The 20,868-nt window shown below is 33.7% G+C and overlaps 1 non-coding gene across 1 annotated transcript; it reads left to right on the forward strand.

The window, feature by feature from the left end:
• Positions 1-13,206: 13,206 nt before the first annotated feature.
• On the forward strand, positions 13,207-13,313 carry LOC142872821 (U6 spliceosomal RNA). The gene has a single exon (XR_012920907.1). It is a non-coding gene; the product is annotated as a U6 spliceosomal RNA (small nuclear RNA).
• Positions 13,314-20,868: the final 7,555 nt, after the last annotated feature.

Here is a 20,868-nt window from a genome sequence, read left to right on the forward strand (position 1 = left end):
ACCATCCTCTTCACTTCCTTTTCAGAACTCATAAAAATCATCTTTAATATCCATTTTTCAACCAACAGACTAATCAAGACAATCTAGATTTTTTTCTATCATCCTTCTAAAAATTTTTCCAGCCTCTGTTCCATGTAATTCCAAAGTCATGCAATTACTTAAAAATGTCCACAGTTATATTAAAATGTTCACATTTTTAAGTATTTGTTACAAAAGGACCTCATTACCAGTACCAAAATATGTCTTAGTTTCCTAGGCATGCCACAAATAAATCACCACAGACTTGATGGTTTAAAACAACATAAATTTATTTTCTCACAGTTCTGGAGACCAAAATCAAAATCAAACTATTAGTAATATTATTTTCTTCTTACAGAGCCTGGAGGAGATAGCTCATTCTTCTCTCCTATTTTTTTTCTATTACCAAAAATCTGCATTCCTTAGCTTGTAGACACACCTCAATCTCTAACTCCACTTTCACATTACTTTTTTCTGTGTTACTGGGTGTCCTTTTTAAATTTATTTTTAGAACACTCTCAATGAATTTAGGACCCATCCGACTCAGTTTGATTTCATATTGATTCTTTAATTGCATTTGCAAAGATCTGATTTTCAAATAAGATCACATTCTGAGATTTCAGGAGCACAGGCATTTAAGGTGGGGACTATTCAACCTCCTACACTAAAGGAAATGTACCAATAACTTTCTGAGTATAAAATTAGCAGCTTTTATAACAATAAAATATTGCAGTGGATTTTACTCTTGCAATAATAATTATATGTTATAGTTCAACTGAGTGGTGCAATGCCAGTAAATAAAAGAAAAATAAAAAGTTTTATTTTGAGTGCATTTAGAATGTTCACCTACATTTGGAAGTGGATATTTAGGTATTAAAATGCATATCAATAATGAACTTTGAGAATGTTATTAATACTACTATTGTTATACTATTTAGACATAGCCATAACCTGCATAATTAAACTGACATCATCAGTGACTATTTGGCAATTTGATCAACCTTCAAAAGATATGAAAGCAAAGGAAAACCTAAATAACAAATATTATCTAATAAACACCTCAGAGTACTGATAGGGGTATTAGCAATTGTCTGAGAATCCCAGGCCCACTATCATTCCTGCATGTCACTTAATGGGGTGAAACTATATATCTTTAAAAATTCACAAAGAGTTAAAAATTTTGCAAAAGCTTTATGAGTTATCCATAAGGGATCAAACACCTGCTAATTCTGAACTTATTTTTTTCTTTGACTATTTCTTCATTGAAGCGTTAGGGATAAGCAATGAAAGAGAACAATAATTAGCACCTCAGATATTAATATTACCCCCAACTTCAAATGATCCTTCTTACACATTAGCATATTCACTGGTAATTATGCATAAATCCACTGTTTTTTGCATTACAACATTCACTATTTATAAGAATTTAAAACTCTATAGGAAGAATATCAACTCCATAGAAAGAGAAAGTTTAATTTGAGCTCAGATGAGTAAGTGGTTTCTCTAGAAATGTACCAGTTAATATGGTATCTACTAGGCACTTGTAGCTATTTAAATTAGTTGAATTAACTAAGCTTAAAAATGTTTCCTTGCCACATTAGCCACATTTCAATGCTCTACAGCCTCATATGGATAGGAAGGAACTATCTACCAGATTGGAGAATAAAGATATAAAACATTTTCATTGTGCCTGAAAATTCTACTGGATTGCACTGCTCTAGAGAAATCAAATATTTAATGTTGCTAAAATATGCATATATATGCACTCACATACATCTATATATTAATATTACCATGCTTTATATGTTAATAAATAGGTACTAGATGGCTAGCAATATATGTGCAAATAATCAGTCCACTCTAGTGCTATGCCCATTTACTTTTGGCTACAATAGAGTTGCATTACCTAGTTGTAAACTTTGCCTCTTCTAGAATATACAAATAGCTATTTGGCTCCCTGAAACTTGATTACAAAAAGTAAGAACTTAAGTTCAGTTGTAGTGTTGGATTTAAGGCTGAAAAGAGAGAGAGATAGCTTACTCCATCATCAGAAATTTACACACAGACAAAGAAAGTGAAACATCTGTCTAAGTGATGAATGAGATTTCTTATTGTGTTACTGTCTATATCATTTCCAGCTCAATCTCACAAGCAATACCAAGATCACATTGGGAATTGAAAACAGAGAATTATCATGCACATTTTATTTCTACTAAAGGCATGTGAGAGAAAATTTTCATACATACACTTGTGAGATTGATTTGATTTTTTTACTTGAATGATCTTAGAATTTAAGTAATTTTTGCACAAATAATCCAAAATGTATTTCTATCTCTAAATCTGGGCATGGCATTTTTTTCCTGCACTAGTGTCTGTGCTTTGTTTTTAGATCACATGGTACTTTGTAATGGGAGGCGTTCTACTAGGAGGCACGGAGCCCACTGCCTGAGTGTGGCTGAGAGAGCAGGGGAGCTCTGGATGTAGAACCAGAGCAATGGTTTCCAGTCTCACCACTGCTGTACAACTTTGAACAAATCGTTTGGCCTTTCTGAGCCTCACTTCTTTTATCTAAAACTTATGGTAATAAAACAGTCTTTACTTGATATTTGATAATTAAATAACATAGAACTAATTATAATAAGCATCCCATTTATGTTTTTTGATCAACAGGTATATACTAGACCCTTGGTTAAATAGTATCCCATTCAATCCTCCCAATTGTACAGGTAAGAAATTTCATTATTTTACAGATGAGAAAACCAGTGTCCCAAGGCTTAGAAGAGTGAGAGGAATTACCCAGGATCATACAAATACTAAGTAGCTTCATAGGGTATGGTTAGGAGTCAATGGAGGTTGCCTGGTTTCAGTCTGTAATTTCAGTCCAAAACTTATTTCTATCCATAAATCATTCAAACTACATACATCTGTAAAGATACTTGAAAATCATGAAGCATAGGCAGATTGTTGCTACTTCAGGAATATTAAAGATACAGCATTTTGGGAATATTATAATTTCAGTTGATTCATTAGTGTTTTTGTTGATAGTAATTAACTCTTTTAATTGTTCACTGCCATTTTAAATGTTTAGAATTTTTAAACTGTCTTTTTGGTGGAGTAAGGTGTGATTTTTTTGTACAAGTAGGTGGGATGTATTATCATTCCTATTTGACTGACATAGTGACTTTCTCAAGGGTGCCAATAAGGGGCTGAGGTCTGGAATACATGTTTTCTAATTCTTATTTCCTGTTTCTTTCTATTAAAAATAAATGTTACAGTATAGGAGCTAGAAGGGAAAAAAAAAAAAACCTTTACGGTCACAATGAGAAAAACTTCCTAAGACGACCAGTTGCATGATGTTTAGACACTCTCCGCTGGTGCTCTCTGTATCCCATGGCTCTGCTAATCTTTCTCACCCACCCTTAATATCCTCCCAATCTTCAACATAACTCTTGTCTGTGATGCCTTTCAAAATAAGTTGGGAGTTACTTTTTGTTGGTTTTGTTTTTGTAGATTGCTACTCTAACCATATCATCACCCTGATGATGGTTCACAGAGGCTCTTCATTGTCTTATTATAATTACTAAACTTTTCCATTTGCTATCCCAGGGCCTTGAGGATTTGTCCTCTTAGCGACACACTCCACACAAAAGGTCAGGAAACAGGACACTAATCAGCATGAACTTTCAGGTCTCCTTATCTTCTCACACAGTGCATCTGCCAGTGTTTCCTCAATGAGTGCTCTTTCAGCTCCATTAAACTAGAAAAATAAGTTTGCATTATTTCCTCTCACAAGAGTTTTCCACTGGTTCCTTTGTTCCCCCCAAAACTGCACTTACTCTTGTCATTTCAGTATCACAGTGTATTGTTATAATGTCTAATTAAGATGTGTGTTCACAGCACACTTTGTTTCACTCATCTTGGAACCATCCTGATCCACAACAGGATGCTTTATGCTCAGAGAATGTCATTAACTCGCTTCACACCTCCTTCTTCAGATTCTGAGACTGACACGCTGCCCACTGCGCTGAGGCCTTCAGTCAGCTCCTTAAGGAATAGAAGAAAGCTTGGATTTACACACTGAATACACATAACGTGAGCATAAAGCCAAAAACCAGTCCTTTAACCCAAAGCTCAGTTTAGTGAAGTTGTGTCATTTTTCAACTTCCAGATCTCTGAGTCTATGAGAATGAGCCCCTTAAATAGAGATGCATGCCTTACTCATCTGGGATAAGCTGTCCATCTTCTCTCAGATCACATGGCCTAGTGTACGCATGTTTACCAGTTGATCTGGCATCATGGATAACCATGTGGTCAATAATTATATTGGCCACTTAATGAGTGCCACTCTGCTGAAAAAACAAGAGCTCTACTTCATTTAAACCTGACAATATGCTAAGGTACAGATTTGTAATTCTTTTTCACTTTGTAAATAAGCTCAGAGAGGTTAAAATATTTGTCCAAAATATTCCAGTTAACAAATTCTAGATCTAGAATTCAAACTAATGCCTGCTGACATCAAAGCATATATGTTCAACCACTATGTGGCTGTGCTATGCTATTAGATCATTATCTAATTGTATCTATTTGTTGGTGCTAGAAATGAAAATTCAAGGCTCTGAGAAATGCCAAATCACTACATATTGCAGTGCACTTCATATTGCATATTGATCTCTATAGGAATTATCAGATAGCCAATTACTTTGTGCATCCACGTTTTTCTGGCAAACTAAAATTTAAATGCCTTTAAATAAGTGAGACATATCAGTAATTCTGGTCCTTAATTCATTTTTATGTAGTGTCTTCACATATTTAGTTTCCTAAATAATATGCCTTTAGGAAGAAAAACTTTTGATAAGGTTGACACAAAACTCTGGCTCTGTTGACAGTTATATTACTGAGATTAAATGAATTAGTTGACATGCACATTCATATTTTATATTCTTGTGAATACTGCTAGCGTGCACTTGTAAGTATAAGTTGGCATTCATGCTGAAAATCAATCCTGGAGATCCAGGATCGCAGTAAAAAGGTAAGCTGATCCTCACAGCCTCCCGGCTAGAACTGCTGTGTTTTACTTGGGTCAGAGGGCGTGACACATGTGGCCATGGTGGTAATGTGTGTGACTTTTATTTTAATTAATATCCCTTTTAGCTGTTAAGCTATTAATAAATGTGTGTTTATTTTATTACATTTATTGGATTAAGTCTTGCTAAATTTCATTTAAGTGGCCAAAACATTCAACGTGTATTAAAATTATGGCACATTATTAATCTTTATTTTAGATGTTTTGTTTCAGCAATTTTCCAAACGAATTAAGCTTAGTCATAGAGATAGAAGGAGGAAGCCGGGACCCAAACACAGGTTCTCAAGCTCCTATCTCTATGAAGTCTTCAAAAAAATGTCATACTGAATTCAGCTAGACATTAAAAAACATAGTTCACCTAGGAGGAAGAGAAGAAATAAATGCTTTAGAAAATTAAAGTTAAATAATTTAGAGTCAGTGTCTAGGACTGTCATGAAAATGAAAAGGGAAATTTTGTTCAACTTAACTGCATGTTCTTCTCTTCTTTCATCTCAGTCTGCTTTTTATCTCAACATTTGCGGTTGCAAAGAATACATCCTTAATGAGGTGAATAATTTTCTTTTGGTTACCAATTTCTAAATAATATGTCAGGCAAAACAGAGTAAAAAAATATATTTCTCTTTCAGTTTTTTTCAATAGAAAATGGAGCCTTCATATTATGTAAATTAGGTAAATAAATAAATAATGGGACATTTATTCAAGTTAGATTTGTGTGGTTCCATGGGAACTCTTGGTCTCAATTTTTCAATAGAAGTCTACAACTGGAAGCTTTCGTTATTGATTTAACTCTTCCAAAATTTTATTTAATTCACCTCATCTTTACACAATCTGACCACTTCTCCCTCTTTGAGTCTCTGGCTCTTGGTCCCTCCTCTCCACTACCACTAAGTTGTTCTTCCTGCAGTCCTGCTTTGAGCATGTGCCCCATTTAACACCTCCTAGTGGTTGCTATCACCATTACACAAATTCAGAACATTTTGACCCAGAATTCAAGGGCTTTTAGAGTCTTTTTAAATCACCTTTTCTTTCTTAGCTTCCAAATACATCTATTTTATTTCATTCAAATTGAGCTGCCCCTGTTACAAGTCTGTGACATCCGTGTTTATATTTTAGAAAGATTATTCTTGGTTCAGTGTAGAGAATGGCTTAAGTAGTGGCAAGGGAAGAGATGAGAAAACATATAATATTTTTTAAATGAGTTATCCCAGAAAAAAATAATATAGATGCAAGGATAAAAGATACTCAAATACATAATAGTGGCACTTTCTTTAAATAAAGGAAAATATACATTAAGAGTTAGAAAGAGAGTACTGCGCCCCAGAGAGAAAAATGCTGAATTTCAACAAATATTTAGATGATCCTGGTGAAGTTGCCAGAAACTTCCAAAGAAAAACAATGAGAAAATAAGTATTAGACAAACACTCAAAGAAAAAATGCAATAATATGCAACAAGCTTACATTTTTATGTTTAAAAATTAAAGAAAAAGATGTCTTTATTTTTAAAAAGTGAATATAATGTTATATAATGATAGTCTAAGAAATTGTAAGTCTATGAACTGAAAGCATTGATTGGACTATAATGATCAGTGCAACTGTATAGTGTGTTGGAAGAGTCGTTAGCAATGTTAATTAAAATACATAAACTAAGAGATTCTAATAAATAAGTGTACAAATTGGAAATAAAACAAGACAAAAAAATACGGAGAAGGATCCTTGGCAACTGTAGAAAATTTACATTCTTTCAGCTTCAGGAGAGGATCTATCTTGAAGAATCATTTTGAAAAAATAAATTTTGTATTTAAATTAAGGGTAAATTGTGCAGGCTTTCCTTCTTGTTGCAGTGCCAATAGAGCTCTCTGCTTATGGTAAGGATTTTATAATAAGAAAATGAACATGAAAATGAATTACATACTGATTTGGAGCAGAGCAAGGTGTGGTCTAGATGATGGCATATTGGAGGAAAATCCAGGGAGGAGTTCAGAAGGGTGTATGACACTCACAAGGGATTAGATCATGAAAGGAGGAAGTGGAATTGTTTGAAAAGATTGACTGGGTATAGTAGATCCATGCTATTTTACCATGAGTTTAAATGCAACAAATGAAAATAAATCCGTAGTTGTAGGTCTGTATCATAATACCTGTTCTACCAATTTGAATTATTCCTTAAATGGTATTTTTGACTGAAAGGAGTGGCACTGTCCCTTACCTGTGCACCAATTTTTAGCTACAGTGGAAGTCTGCTGTTTGGATTTATCCCGTTCCCTTTACCATGGGTTCTCAGGTCTGAAGCTGACAAAAGATGATGAAGGAATAGAACTGAATTGGCCAAATGATTATTAAAAGGTCTAAGATAATTTGTAACTCATTTAGTTATAAAATAATTGATCTGATAACACCCTTATATGCAAATAAGAGCAACCATAAATTATAGTAAAAAATTCCATTTTCAATTACAATAAAACAGGAAAATTATTGAGGAGTTTAAATAAGTCTTGACTGTGAAAATAATTTATTTTCTTAGTTAGAAAGACTTAATCTTTAAATATCATAATTATTCAACAATTATTTGGGGAATTCCATTGGATTTGAAAAAATATATTAACAAGATTTATTGCAAGAAGGAGAGTATGGGCAAGTTCATTCAAAAGCCTATATGAAAAATAAACATACAACAATAGACAGGATATTTTTGCAAAAGAAGAATAATTAGAGGGAAATCAACTTTTCAGAGCATATTTCAAACTTTATTCTCACAACGAAGTAAATTACAGAGGGATCAATGCTTTAAATTTTTAAAAGTAATCATAAAGACATTACAATTTAAAATAGGGAAATTTTGTATGAAAATTAATTAGAGTAGAGAGAGACTTTCTAATAAGAAAAATACAGAATCCAGAAAAGGAAAGACAGATACATTTGAAAATATTAATAAAAATGTAAGGGTTCCACATAAAAAAATTACATGAACAAAGCTGAAAGATATCTTATAAACCAGTGGAAAATTACAGTACATGTGATAAGAAAGTGTAAATTCATTTAAGATATAAAGAACTTAATTAAATTGATAAAAATTCAATAACCGAATAAAAATAAATTTAAATTATATAAATCTATGACTAAATGTGCAATCATGCATAATATCAAAAATGCAAAATAATTTTAAATGCAATAATATATAATACTTTTTACCCACTGGATTGTTAAAAAATAAATATTTTAAAATACAAATTTTGATGCATTGGGAGAATGAGTATTTCATGAACTGCAACAGAATAAATCATTGCAATGTAATAATATATGGAGGATAACTTAAAAATGTTAACCAAAATTTTAATTGCATATGTCCTTGATACTAAAGTTCCAGTTCCAGAAAGTTATCTTATATATTTTCTTTCACCAGTGCATCAATATTTTATGAAATAATGTTCTACAAAGTATTTGTTTGTAGAAGATAAAGAGTGAAGCAACCTAATTGCCCAGAAGTAGGAATTCAATACGAGGGAATGCTCCACAGACCTAGAAAGAGTGAGGAGCTTGCAACTACGATATTTTAAGTGTAAAAAAGATGTGTTTACTGGGTATAAAAAACAAAAGGTTTATACTGTCTGTATGTGCGTGTGTGTGCATGAATGTGTGTGTGCGAGAGAGAGGGAGAAAGGGAAGGGGATTATGTAGTGCAATGCTCAGGCAAAATTCTAGTAGCTGCCTCTGAAAAGGGGAACTGGAGACTTAGAGTGGGAGAAACACTTTTTCTCACTTTTCTGTTTGACTAATTTTTTTAACATGTGTGGATTAAATTTTTTAAAAACTTTAAAAATTATGACTGCAATGTAGCCTGAACTTAGGGATGGGAGTGTTGATGAGGAAAATATAACAGTGGAAATTAAACATATAAAACATTAAGAGAAACATACTTAGGAAGTAGACCTGGCCTGCCTCTGAGACCGACTGGATGAGGTTGGGGTTAAGGAGGAGGGAAGCTTTGATGATGAATTACTAATGTATGGACTAAGAAGCAGAGAAGCTAGAAGAGCCAAAATCTAAGGTAGGAATCACACGATAAATAGTAAGTTTGACAAAGCATAGAATTAGTTCAGTTTGGGATATCATAATAAAATCTAAAGCCTATTCATTGCTCACAATGTGTCAATCATAGTTTTAATTACTTTACATGCATTAACTCAATTTAATTCCCATAACAGCCTAATAAAAAGGTATTAAGATTAAGATGCCTTTTCAAAATTTTTGGCACACAATTGAACACACAGTACATATTTCATTTATCACAACACACTCCTACCAGTCACAGACAGCACCCTATTAATAAATACATTGATTTTTTTTTATAAGAACACATGTGAATGTTTACACTGAGGGTGATGAAGAGACTCTCAGCCTCTTGGTTATACCAATTTGAAAGGTTTAAAGTTCTTTTGGGACATCCAGGTAGAGGCATCGAGAGGGGAACAGGATTCAGAAAAGGATCTGGGAGCCATGACCAAAAGGATGGTCACTGCAGGCATGGGATGCATAAAATGACCCAGGTTGGGGTGCTGCTGAGAGAGGAAGGGACCTGTGGTGTAAACCTGAAGGGGGTCAACACTGAAGGGACAGGCAAAAAAAAAAAAAAAAAGGTGAATTATAATAGCTAATACATACGGAGCATTTTCTGGGCCAGAAAAATCACATGCATTGTTCCATTTCAGTTTTCCACTAACTCTGTCGTAGTGTTTTTATAATCTCCATTTTGCTGATTAGGAAAGAGTCTCTGTTGGTTACACCACGATGAGAGTGAATGTCAACATCTCTGTTCTGCTCCAAAGACTAGGTTTTCCACCACACTAACTTCACAAAATGAGGGAGATGTAGAGACAAAATGTTTGGCTGACTTTATTATCTTTATCCCTAATTGTAATTGTATTAGAGTGAATAATTTAATTTTTATTTATTCCAATAATCTTTATTGCATACCTATAGGCACACAAAACTCTGCTGCGTGTTTGGAATAAAGGAATACATAAATAATATTTCTGTTTTCAAGCAGCTTACAGAAATTCTAGATAGTAGTTACAAAATAAGGTGATAATAGCTATTGAGAGAGTCACAATCATGTTTGAGGAATGTCAGAGGTGACTTCCTGAAGAAGCTGAAATCTAAGCTGAGAACTAAGGTACGAATGGCAAAATAGAGGAAAATTTTTCATAAAGAGTTATGACAAAAAATGCTCTTAGAAGACATGGCAGAATGAACAAAAGCGTAGCGTGAGCAAACGCATGGCTTCGTAGTCCAGACAGCAGTGCACTGTGGCTGCGTAGTCGTGCGGAAAGGGGAAGTGTGCAGGAGAGGTCAGAAAAACGAGCTGGGGCCAGACCAAGGAAGCCCTGGCATGCCATGCCGAGGGGTCTCTGTTACAGCATGCCATAGGGCTACACTATTGGCATGTGACTCAGAATTGGATCAGAGCTTTCATTCACTTATTCGTGCATGCACTTTGCGGATGCTGCTGTAAAATATATGTGAGAACATTGATAAACTCAAGAGTGTGCTCCAACTGCGAGGAATGATTTTGATTCTATACAAGGGAGACAGTTGATACTTTCAATTACACAACATACTCAGGGTTTGAATTCTGAGTAAAAGGAAGTTTGAATGTGATTACTGGCTTTCCAGAACTCCATTGTAATTGAGCAGTGGAGACAGCAATGACTTTTACACAACTTTCTCAAGGCAATGAGTAGTGGGAGGTGCCTCGTCTAGGGAATAAAGAAGTCTTGGGTTTCAGTTCCATTTTTTCTACTTCCAACATGCTTTATATTGGGAACTTTTTTAACTTCTGGCACTTTAGTTTTCCCACCTTCCAAATTGTTCTCTTTAGCATAAGAAATTGGAAAGATGGACTCCCATTGCCTCTCTTACTGTTTGAAAAACTAAGATGAAAAAATGTTCTTGTTTTCACTCTGAAGTGCTTTTTTGTCCTTACCGATGGGGGTGTGTGGTTTACTTATTATATTGACATTTGAGTTTGCAATGTGGAAAAATGAGTGAAGCACACATGATTAATATTAATAATGATAATAAAATCTCCCACAAAGGTTTCCCACTAATCTTATATTATTCAGGCTATGGTGCATAATGAACATCCTGAAAATTTAATAACTCAAGGAAAGAAAACCCAATTGAAAGAACATCTTGAGCTGTCTTATATATTCATGAAAAAGCCCCTTATCCCATGACAAGGGAGAACTAACTGGATCTGTCAATGGTAAAATATGACATTTTTATACCTTTCGTCAAATGCCACTATGGATTGCAAGTGACATCTTATAACAAAGAACAACTTCCTATACAATATGAAAAATATAAATCCTTCTTTCATCATGAAGAATTCATATTGAAAGCATTACAGTGCATATAAAATCCCTCTGTAGCTGCTTAATGCACTTTCTATTTTCACTCCGTTATTATCAGGTGAGAGGGGGCCTTGTGTAATTAAAAGCAGGCTGTGATTCGCACAGGCAGAAGCAAGAGAAAAGCAGGTAAGTGAGGGTTTGCTTGGGGAAAAATAATTGATCAACCCAGAAATAATGAGGAAATGATTGAATTAAAATGCACTTTGTTTGTGGAAAGAAAGGTTCTTTTCTTCTTTCTTCTTCTTCGTTTTTCCATCACAACCTCCCGAGACAAGGCACAGGCATCTCCGTAGGGCAAAGGCATGTTCCTGCAAAGCACATAAAGACTTTATGAGATACAAAGTTTTCTTAAGAAAATGAGATTTTTCCAATTCAGTTCACCCTCAAAATGAAATTAGTTTGGTGTATTATGTGAATTGTGGCTTTTTTTCCCTTTCTTTGTATATTCAGCATTTTGAATATAACAACAGAGGCTAAGAGAATATTTGGGGGAAGGGAATAGACCTCAAAGTAATTGATTTTTATTTGGTGAATGTAGAAAGCTACCATCAAAAGAAATCTTAGCCTAATTTTTATGGTAAGCTATTACACTATATTTTTCCTTGTTATTTAAAAACTGTCACCTTTTCTAATCAGGTGACAGTTTATTTTCCTTGTGTTCATTTTGCTCTTATTCCCTACCTTAGAAATCAACAAAATGTTGTTCAACATTTCTTTTCATTGTCCATTTTCATTAATGTTAAAATGTTTATATTAGTCCTGATAGAGTGCTCCCTAAAACATAGACAAGCCCCAAGGTTAGTAATCCTTTAAAAATGTATTGCAAGCTAAAATTTTCCAAGTTCTAAGATCATACAGGCACTGAGTGTCGAATAGGATTCTGTTTATCAATGTACTGGGACAAACACTAGCAGCCCTGGAGGTTCTAAAATGTGCAGGCTGGCAGAGACCTTATGAGTTAACCAGTCCATTCCCTTCAATTAAATAGGTAAGAAACCAAACCAGGAAAAAGAGGTGGAAACCCATTCCATTATAAATGTTCAAAACATATAGGGTACATAAAAATACCTCCAATCCTTTTATACCGATTTTTAAAATACCTACATACATTTTACTATGCCTGGCAGAGTTCTGCATTTTATAAAGATATGCCTTCTAAAAAATACCGGATGGAGGTATTGAAACTGAAGCATAAAAGATTGATTTTATATTATGTTTATAACCATGAAATCACAATATGCACGTAAGAAGACTAGAAAAATACTTGAAATATCAACAAAAATTGTTTCTAGGTTTTGGAAAATGAGTGATTTTTCCTGTTTTGAGTTTTAGTTCATTGGTTACATTTTCTAAAATTCAAATGATTATATTTTTGTCATAATAGAATATTTTATTATATAATTGTTTCTTGGACTTTTGGCTAAGATCAAGTGTAGTAGAGAAAAATGTAGTATGAAAGCTGTACACTGTAGGTCAAATTCCCTACCACTTTATAACATTTCTGTATTCATATAAAAAATTAACAAAGTTTCCCTAGTTAAAATAAGTTAAGAAGATTCAATGACAAACATTAGCTACATAATATACTGAGGGTCTATTTATTCAACATCATTTCTGAGTACTTGGAAAATTCCTATGATGTTGCCAGACATATAATTCATCTTTGACAAATATTTACTACATTAACAAAATACGGTGCTCATTTCAGCAGTACATATAATAAAATTGGAACAATACAGGGAAGATTAGGATGGCCCCTGCACAAGAATGACACATAAATTCATGAAGCATTTCATATTTTCAGGTGTAGCCATTCTCATGTCATATAAAATTGACTTTAAATCAATAATGGTAAAGAAAGACAAAAATGGTCATTATATAATGGTAAAGAGAGCAATTCAATAAGAAGACATAACAATCCTAAATATCTATGTACCTAACACAGAAGCATCCAGATTCATAAAGCAAGTTCTACTAGATCCAAGCAAAGAGATAAACAGCATCATCTCAGTTGCTGGGGTCTTCAACACCCCTCATAGAGAGCTGGACAGATTGTTCAAGCAGGAAATCAATAAAGAAACACAGGACATCAATGGGACTCTAGAACAAATGGGCCTAACAGGCACTGACAAAACAGTATACTTCAAAACTACTGAGTATACACTTTTTTCATCAGCACATGGAACATTCTCCAAGATTGATCATATCTTAGGCCACAAAACATGTCTCATCAAATTCAAAAAATAGGAATCATACCATGTATTTTCTCAGACCACAGTGGAATAAAACTGCAAATCAATTCCAAGGGAAATACTGAATTCTTAGGTCATTATTAGGTCAATAATGAAATTAAGATGAAAATCATAGCCACATGCAGAAGATTAAAACTGGATCCCCACCTCTCACCTCTCATAAAAATCAATTCATGATGGACAACAGTCTTAAACCTAAGACATGAAACCAAAAGAATTCTAGAAGAAAATGTAAGGAAAACTCTTATAGACATCAGCCTAGGCAAAGAATTTATGAAGAAGACCCCAAAGCAATAGCAGCAGCTACACAAACAAATAAATGGGAACTGATCAAATTAAAAAGCTTGTGCACAGCCAAGGACACTAGCATTAGAGCAAATAGATAACCTACAGAATGGGTGAAAATATTTGCATGCTACACATCTGATAAAGGGCTGATAACAAGAATCTATATAGAACTTAAGAAGATTAATAAGAAAAAGTCAAACAACTCCACCAAAAAGTGGGCAAAGAACATGAACAGAAACTTTTTAAAAGAAGACAGAATAATGGCCCACAAACATAAAAAAATGCTCAACATCTCTAATCATTAGGGAAATGCAAATCAAAATCAAAGTGAGATATCGCCTAACTCTAATGAGAATGGCCTTTATCAAAAAGGCCCAAAACAACAAATGCTTTTGTTTTTTGATTTGGAAATTTCCTCAGAAGTCTAGTCTACATACTACCAGAAATGGAATCTATAGACAAAATATTTTTACTTCACAAATATATCATTTGGAATAAAGCATTAATAAAAAATCAACAAAAACTGGGACTATGATGAAATCTTAGTTTGAAACTCTGGGCTCTTTAATCTAAATGTAGTAAAAAGTCAAATACCCATACAATGTTTCATACTTTATTTTTTAAAAATCTACAAAGACACATATTGCTATCATTTTGCTCTTTCATGTGGCTTTACCCATCTGTTCTTTATACCTAGGGGGGCTTACAGATGTTAGTTTGGACATTCTAAATGTATGTACCTTCAGCTTTTGGTGAATATTAGTTATGTTTATGAGTCAGCTGTTTCATTGAGACTCGAAATATCAGAGGCTTAAAGATCTAAGCATGGCAGCCCAAGGCTGGAATGGCAGTTCTACTCACCAGTGAGCCAGTCCCTACTGTCATGATACTTCAATATCCCTACAGGGTTGCTCTTATCTGTACAATCTACAACACCTCATCCTGCATCCACACTCCTCCCAGAGAGAAGACAAGCAGAAAGAGAAAGGGTACACCTCTTCCCATTGAACAATACAAGAAGCTACCTATTATGTTTCCCCGAAAATAAGACAGGATCTTATGTTTATTTTTCCTCAAGAAGACTCCCTAGGACTTATTTTCAGGGGATGTGTTATTTTTTTTTAAATACGGTACAACAATCCACATTTATTCAAATATAGTTAAGTCGTCTTCTTCTGGAACATCGTCATAACTCTCCAAACCCCGAATTCCATCCTGAATTTCTTATGACTCTATTTCCTTTATAACCATTGGCCCCAATCTCTCATGTCAAGCAATAGAGCTCTCATGGGGCAGATGAGAAGGGCTGCTCATCTTCTTTACCACTCCGTGACAAAATACATGGGTTTTGCAGATACGCTGGGTAGCCACACCCATCACTAGGTCTTATTTTCGGGGTAGGGCTTATATTGTGCAAATGCTTAGAAATCCTGCTAGGGCTTATTTTTGGGTAGGTCTTATTTTCGGGGAAACACAATACCAACTGCCTACATATCTTATTGTTAATCATATGGTACATGTAGCTGAGAGGAAGCTGGGAAAAGTTGTGTCTATACTTGATAGTTACATTTCTAGCTACCATTTGGGTGATCTTTTACTACAGAAGAAGCAGAATTGAACATTAATTGTTAATCATTTTCTTTGTTTATTGCAAATTCCCTATGAGTTAAGACAAATGATTCTAAGAATGGTTACCTAGCCTCTACGATTAGCAGATGGAGTCGCATTCCCAAACTTAGAAGACACTAAGAGCCCAGAGGAATGATAAGATACATGTAACACATCAGGCATAATGCTGGATATTCCACATTTGCTATGTACTATTTAATTCCAGGACAGAAAAGTCCTAGCCTGGATTGCCCTTCAAAATGACTTAGAGGCAAAGATTTGGGTGCAATAGTTCATCTGGGCAGTGATCCCAGGCAACGCTATGAGAGCATGAGCAAACAAGGCAAGAAAGAGACAAGTACCAATATTTTGCCACTGTGGGCAATGGGGGGCCTGGTTTCATGGGGATTACCTGAAAAACTGTGTGCCTGACACCTACAATTTGTCTAATAAAGGACAAAGAAGGCAGGGAAATTATCACCCATATTCACAAACTCTAGTCCACCTTGCTGAGGCTTGATACAACCGGCTTGAAACCTGTTCATTGTTACTGTCACCATCACCCATCACCCTCAACCCTAGCCTAACACCTGGGTAATCTGGCTGGTCCTTCAGGATTTTTCACTTCCTTGAGGATGTACCCCAACCCCTCAACATTTTCACAGGGCCCTGTGTTTTCCTGAATAGCATTTACCCCAAGTGTAAGTGTGTACTTCTCTGTGTAATTATTTGTTTGACACTAGGCTCTCTCTCATTATCCCTATGATGCCAGAGCCACTATGTGCCATTTTCACCACTATATATTCAGCAAAATGTAGGATTCGAAGTAGGCAATCAAAAAAAAATTGTTGAGTATTTCAATTGATTGCTATTCTAAAAGGTTTAGGTAGTCAAAGTCAAAATAAAAGAAAAATTAATTAGTGAAAATGTAGCCAGTCCTCCCTCCAAAAATTGTTTTTATTCTTCTACATAATCTCCCAATCGCTGAGTATGGTTTCTTAAATTGATTTTTATTTTTATCATGATGTAAATATAATTCCACACTCTTCTTGATTTTGACCTTTCAATTTTAACAAATATTTCTCCATGTCACTTCATAGTCATTGTATTATTAAATTTAATAGTGTCGTAGAATCATGAGATGATGGCAACATTGTAGGATGCTTAGTTATTCCTCCAAAGCTGCATGTTTAAGTTACGTTTCTTGTCAGGTTTTCTTAATTTTTTATTATATATTATCCTGTAATAAACAATATGCATAAACATTTTTGGTTTTTATTTATTTAATTTAGATAAATTCTCACTATAGAAATAAAGATGTATATAGCTCCCAATTGCTCTAAAAATGCCATCTTAAAATACTTTCTAAAAACAGTATGAATTCAGATTTCTACTAACTATATAGGGGCCTCATTCTTACTTTCTACCTTCAAAATAAATAGCATTAATAATCTGTCTGGACACCTTTACATTAATGTCTTTCTCTGTATTTAATAAACATGAAAATGTAAGTTTACATGGAGAGGAATATGTTTTTGTTTATTTCTCCATTCCTTGATTTTTCTCACTCAATTTCCCCCCATATCTATTAAAGAAGACAATATAACCTTTTAAATAACCACTATTTCAAAATACAAATTTACCAAATTCCTTCCTTTAATGATAGACATCAAAGTTGTTTCCAACTTGTTGGTTTTGTTTGCTAGCTTGCTTGTTTTGTGCAGCATTATAAATGATTCTATATTGAACATTCTTGTACGTAAAGCTACACTTTCTAATGCCTTAAATCCTTAACTCTCTAAAAGGAGATTCCCACAAGTGACATTACTAGGTCAAAGACTATTTGCATTTTAAATTTTAATAGATATTGATAGATTCCTCTCCAAAATAATACTTTAGAATTCAACCACTGTATACCCCACTACATGAGATATATATGAAAACATGAGGAATGTATGTAAAAATAGAACTCTCTTTGCATCTATTCCAGGGATAATTGACAGAAAAAATTTTTGCTTTTTTGCTTTTTTGCATTACCTGCTCATAAATTCTGCCAATTTGTTTATATGCAGTGAGTCTTTTTCTCATAAATTTTGGAAACTGTTTTGATAATTAATAATATACACATACACTTTCTTTATAGTATGAAGTTCAAATAGTTTTTTCCAAATATAATATTTGTCTTTTTGCTTTGTATGGCATTTTTAAAACTATACATTATTTTACATTTGCATTTTTATATAGCTGAATGTTATTTGTTTCTATAAATTCTGGATTTCTTATATAAATTGCTCTCAACCTTGCCAAGTTTATGTAGCTTCCAAAATTGTCTTGAGAATTTTGAACATCTTATTTATTATGTCAATATTTATCCAACTTTACATTTATCTTTACAGATGTTATGACATAAGAACACAAACTTTTTATTTTGCTTTGACCTAAATAATCAAAATTTCAATAATCACTTATTAAATTAACCATCATTTCCCCACTGAAATAAAATATTACCTTCCTTCAGAGTCCTAAGTTCTATCCTTCTCATTGCTCTCTTTCTGTTTTAATACAATACTTGTGTTGCTGCTTGATAGAAATTGATATATTTTAAAAAGTATTGGAATCTTGAAAAAGAAAAGAACTTTAAAAAGTATTTGTCATTCTTTCATAGCTATTTGTCCTCATGAGTATTTTGTTTTGAAATGCCAGCTCCAAATAAAAAGCTTACTGAAATTCTTATGACATTTGGATTGAAATTATATTTTAAATTTGAGTAAGACTAATATAGTTATATTTTCATCATGTAGACTTTAATTTTTCTAAGAAATTTACAGTTTTATTGTTGGAGCAATTGTTTATATTGAACTATGAATTGCTGTTATGAGTTGAAGACATTAAATCTATTTTTTAAATAATCTAACAGTTTTATCACTTTGGTTTTTTTTTCTATTTTTTATTTTAGAATACTATGCAAGAATATTATGTTTTGGTTATGTGGATTGCTTTTGTACTACTTGAGTCAAAGTTATAAGTGTGTCCATTACCCAGATAGTGTACATTTTACCTGTAAGGTCTGATTTCCCCATCATCTCCTTCCCCCTCCAATCTGCATGATTTCCATTGAGTTGTACTTTCATCTGTGTACATGAGTGATGATTGGTTAGTTGCAATTTAATAGTGAATACATTTGATCTTTGTTTTTCCATTATTCCAATATTTCAATTAAGAGGATGATCTCCAGTTCCATTCAAATTATTTCAAAAGGTATTAATTATTTTATGGTAGTACTCCATGGTGTACATATACCACATTATATTAATCCACTCAAAAATTGACAGACACTGGGTTGATTCCACATCTTTGCAATTGTGAATTGTGGTGCTATAAGCATTCAAGTGCAAGTGTCTTTTTGATAAAATTACTCTTTTTCCTTTGGATAAATACCCAGGAGTGAGATTGCTGGATCAAATGGCAGATATACTTTTAGTTCTTTGAGTAATCTCTATAGTATTTTCCATAGAGGTTGCACTAGTTTTCAGTCCCATGAACAGTGTATTAAGTGTTCCTTTCTCTCTGCATCCATGCCAGCTTCTACTGTTTGGGGACTTTTTGATAAAAGCCATTCTCACCAAGGTTAGGTGCTATCTCTTTCTGATTTTGATTTTCATTTCTCTGAAGATTAGTGACCTTGAGTATTTTTTCATATGCTTATTTAGCATTAGTCTGTCTTCTTTTGAAAGCTTCAGTTCAAGTGTTTCGCCCACTTTTTAATGGGATTTTTTGATTTTTTTTCTTGTAGTTTTGCTTGAGTTCTTTGTAGATTCTTGTTATTAGCCCTGTATTGGATGAATAGCATGCAAATACTTTCTCCCCTTCTGTAGGTTGTCTATTTGCTCTGTTGATTATTTCGTTGGCTGTGCAGAAGCTTTTTAATTTAAACAAGTCCCATTTATTTACTTTTATTGTTGCTTTGATTGCCCTTGGAGTCTTCCTCATAAATTATTTGCCTAGGCTCATATCTAGAAGAGATTTTCCAACATTTTCTTCTAGAATTCATATGGTTTATTGTCCTAGATGTAAGTCTGTTATCCATCTTAAATTAATTTTAGGGAGTTGTGAGAGGAGTGGATCCTGTTTCATTCTTCTAAATGTGGCTATCCAATTATTTCAGCACCATTTATTGAATAAGGATTCTTTGCCCCAGTGTATATTGCTGTCTACTTTGTCAAAGATCAGATGAAAATATGTGGATGATTTTATATTTGCGTTCTCTATTCTGTTCCATTGGTTTATGTCTCCATTGTTGTGCCAGTACTACGTTGTTTTGGTTACTCACCTTATAGTATAGCTTAAAGTCGGATAAAGTGATGCCTCCAGATTTGTTCATTTTGCTTAAGGTTGCTTGGGCTATTTGTGCTCTCTTTTGGTTCCAAATGAAGTTTTGAATCATTTTTTTCTAGATTTGTAACAAATGACATTGGTGTTTTAACAGGGATTGCATTGAATCTGTAAATCACTTTAGGTAGTATAGTTATTTTAATGATGACGATTCTGCTGATCCATGAGCATGGATATGTTTTTTCATTTGCTTACATCATTTGCAATTTCCTTCCTCAGTGATTTATAGTTCTCTTTTAAGAGATCTTTCACTTCCTTGATTAAATATATTCCTAGGCATTTTATTTTCTTTGTAACCATTGTGGAATGTATGAAGTCTTTAATTTGATTCTTAGTTTGGCTTGTTGGTATATAGGAATGTTTCTGATTTGTGTACTTTGATTCCATAGCCTGAGACTTTGTTGCATTTATTTGTCAATTCCAGGAGTCTCTTGGTAGGATCTTTGGGATTTTTATCATCTGCAAAGAGCAATAGTTTGACCTCCTCTTTTCCCATTGAGATACCTTTAATTTCCTTTTCTTGCCCAATTTCTGTGGCTAGGACTTCCAGCATAATGTTGAATAGAAGTGCTGACAGTGGACATCCTTGTTTTGTTCCAGTGCTGAGTGAAGATGCTTTTAACTTTTCCCCATTCAGTATGATGTGGGCTGTGTGTTTATTGTATATGGCTTTTATAATATTGAGGTATGTTTGATCTATGCCTATTTTTTTTTTATCATAAAAGGGTGTTAGATTTTGTTGAATGTTTCTTCTGCATCTATTGAGATGATCATATGATCTTTGCTTTTGCTTCTGTTTATGTGGTGAATCACATTT

Source organism: Microcebus murinus, chromosome 8 (assembly GCF_040939455.1).
Source record: "Microcebus murinus isolate Inina chromosome 8, M.murinus_Inina_mat1.0, whole genome shotgun sequence".
NCBI lineage: Eukaryota > Metazoa > Chordata > Mammalia > Primates > Cheirogaleidae > Microcebus > Microcebus murinus.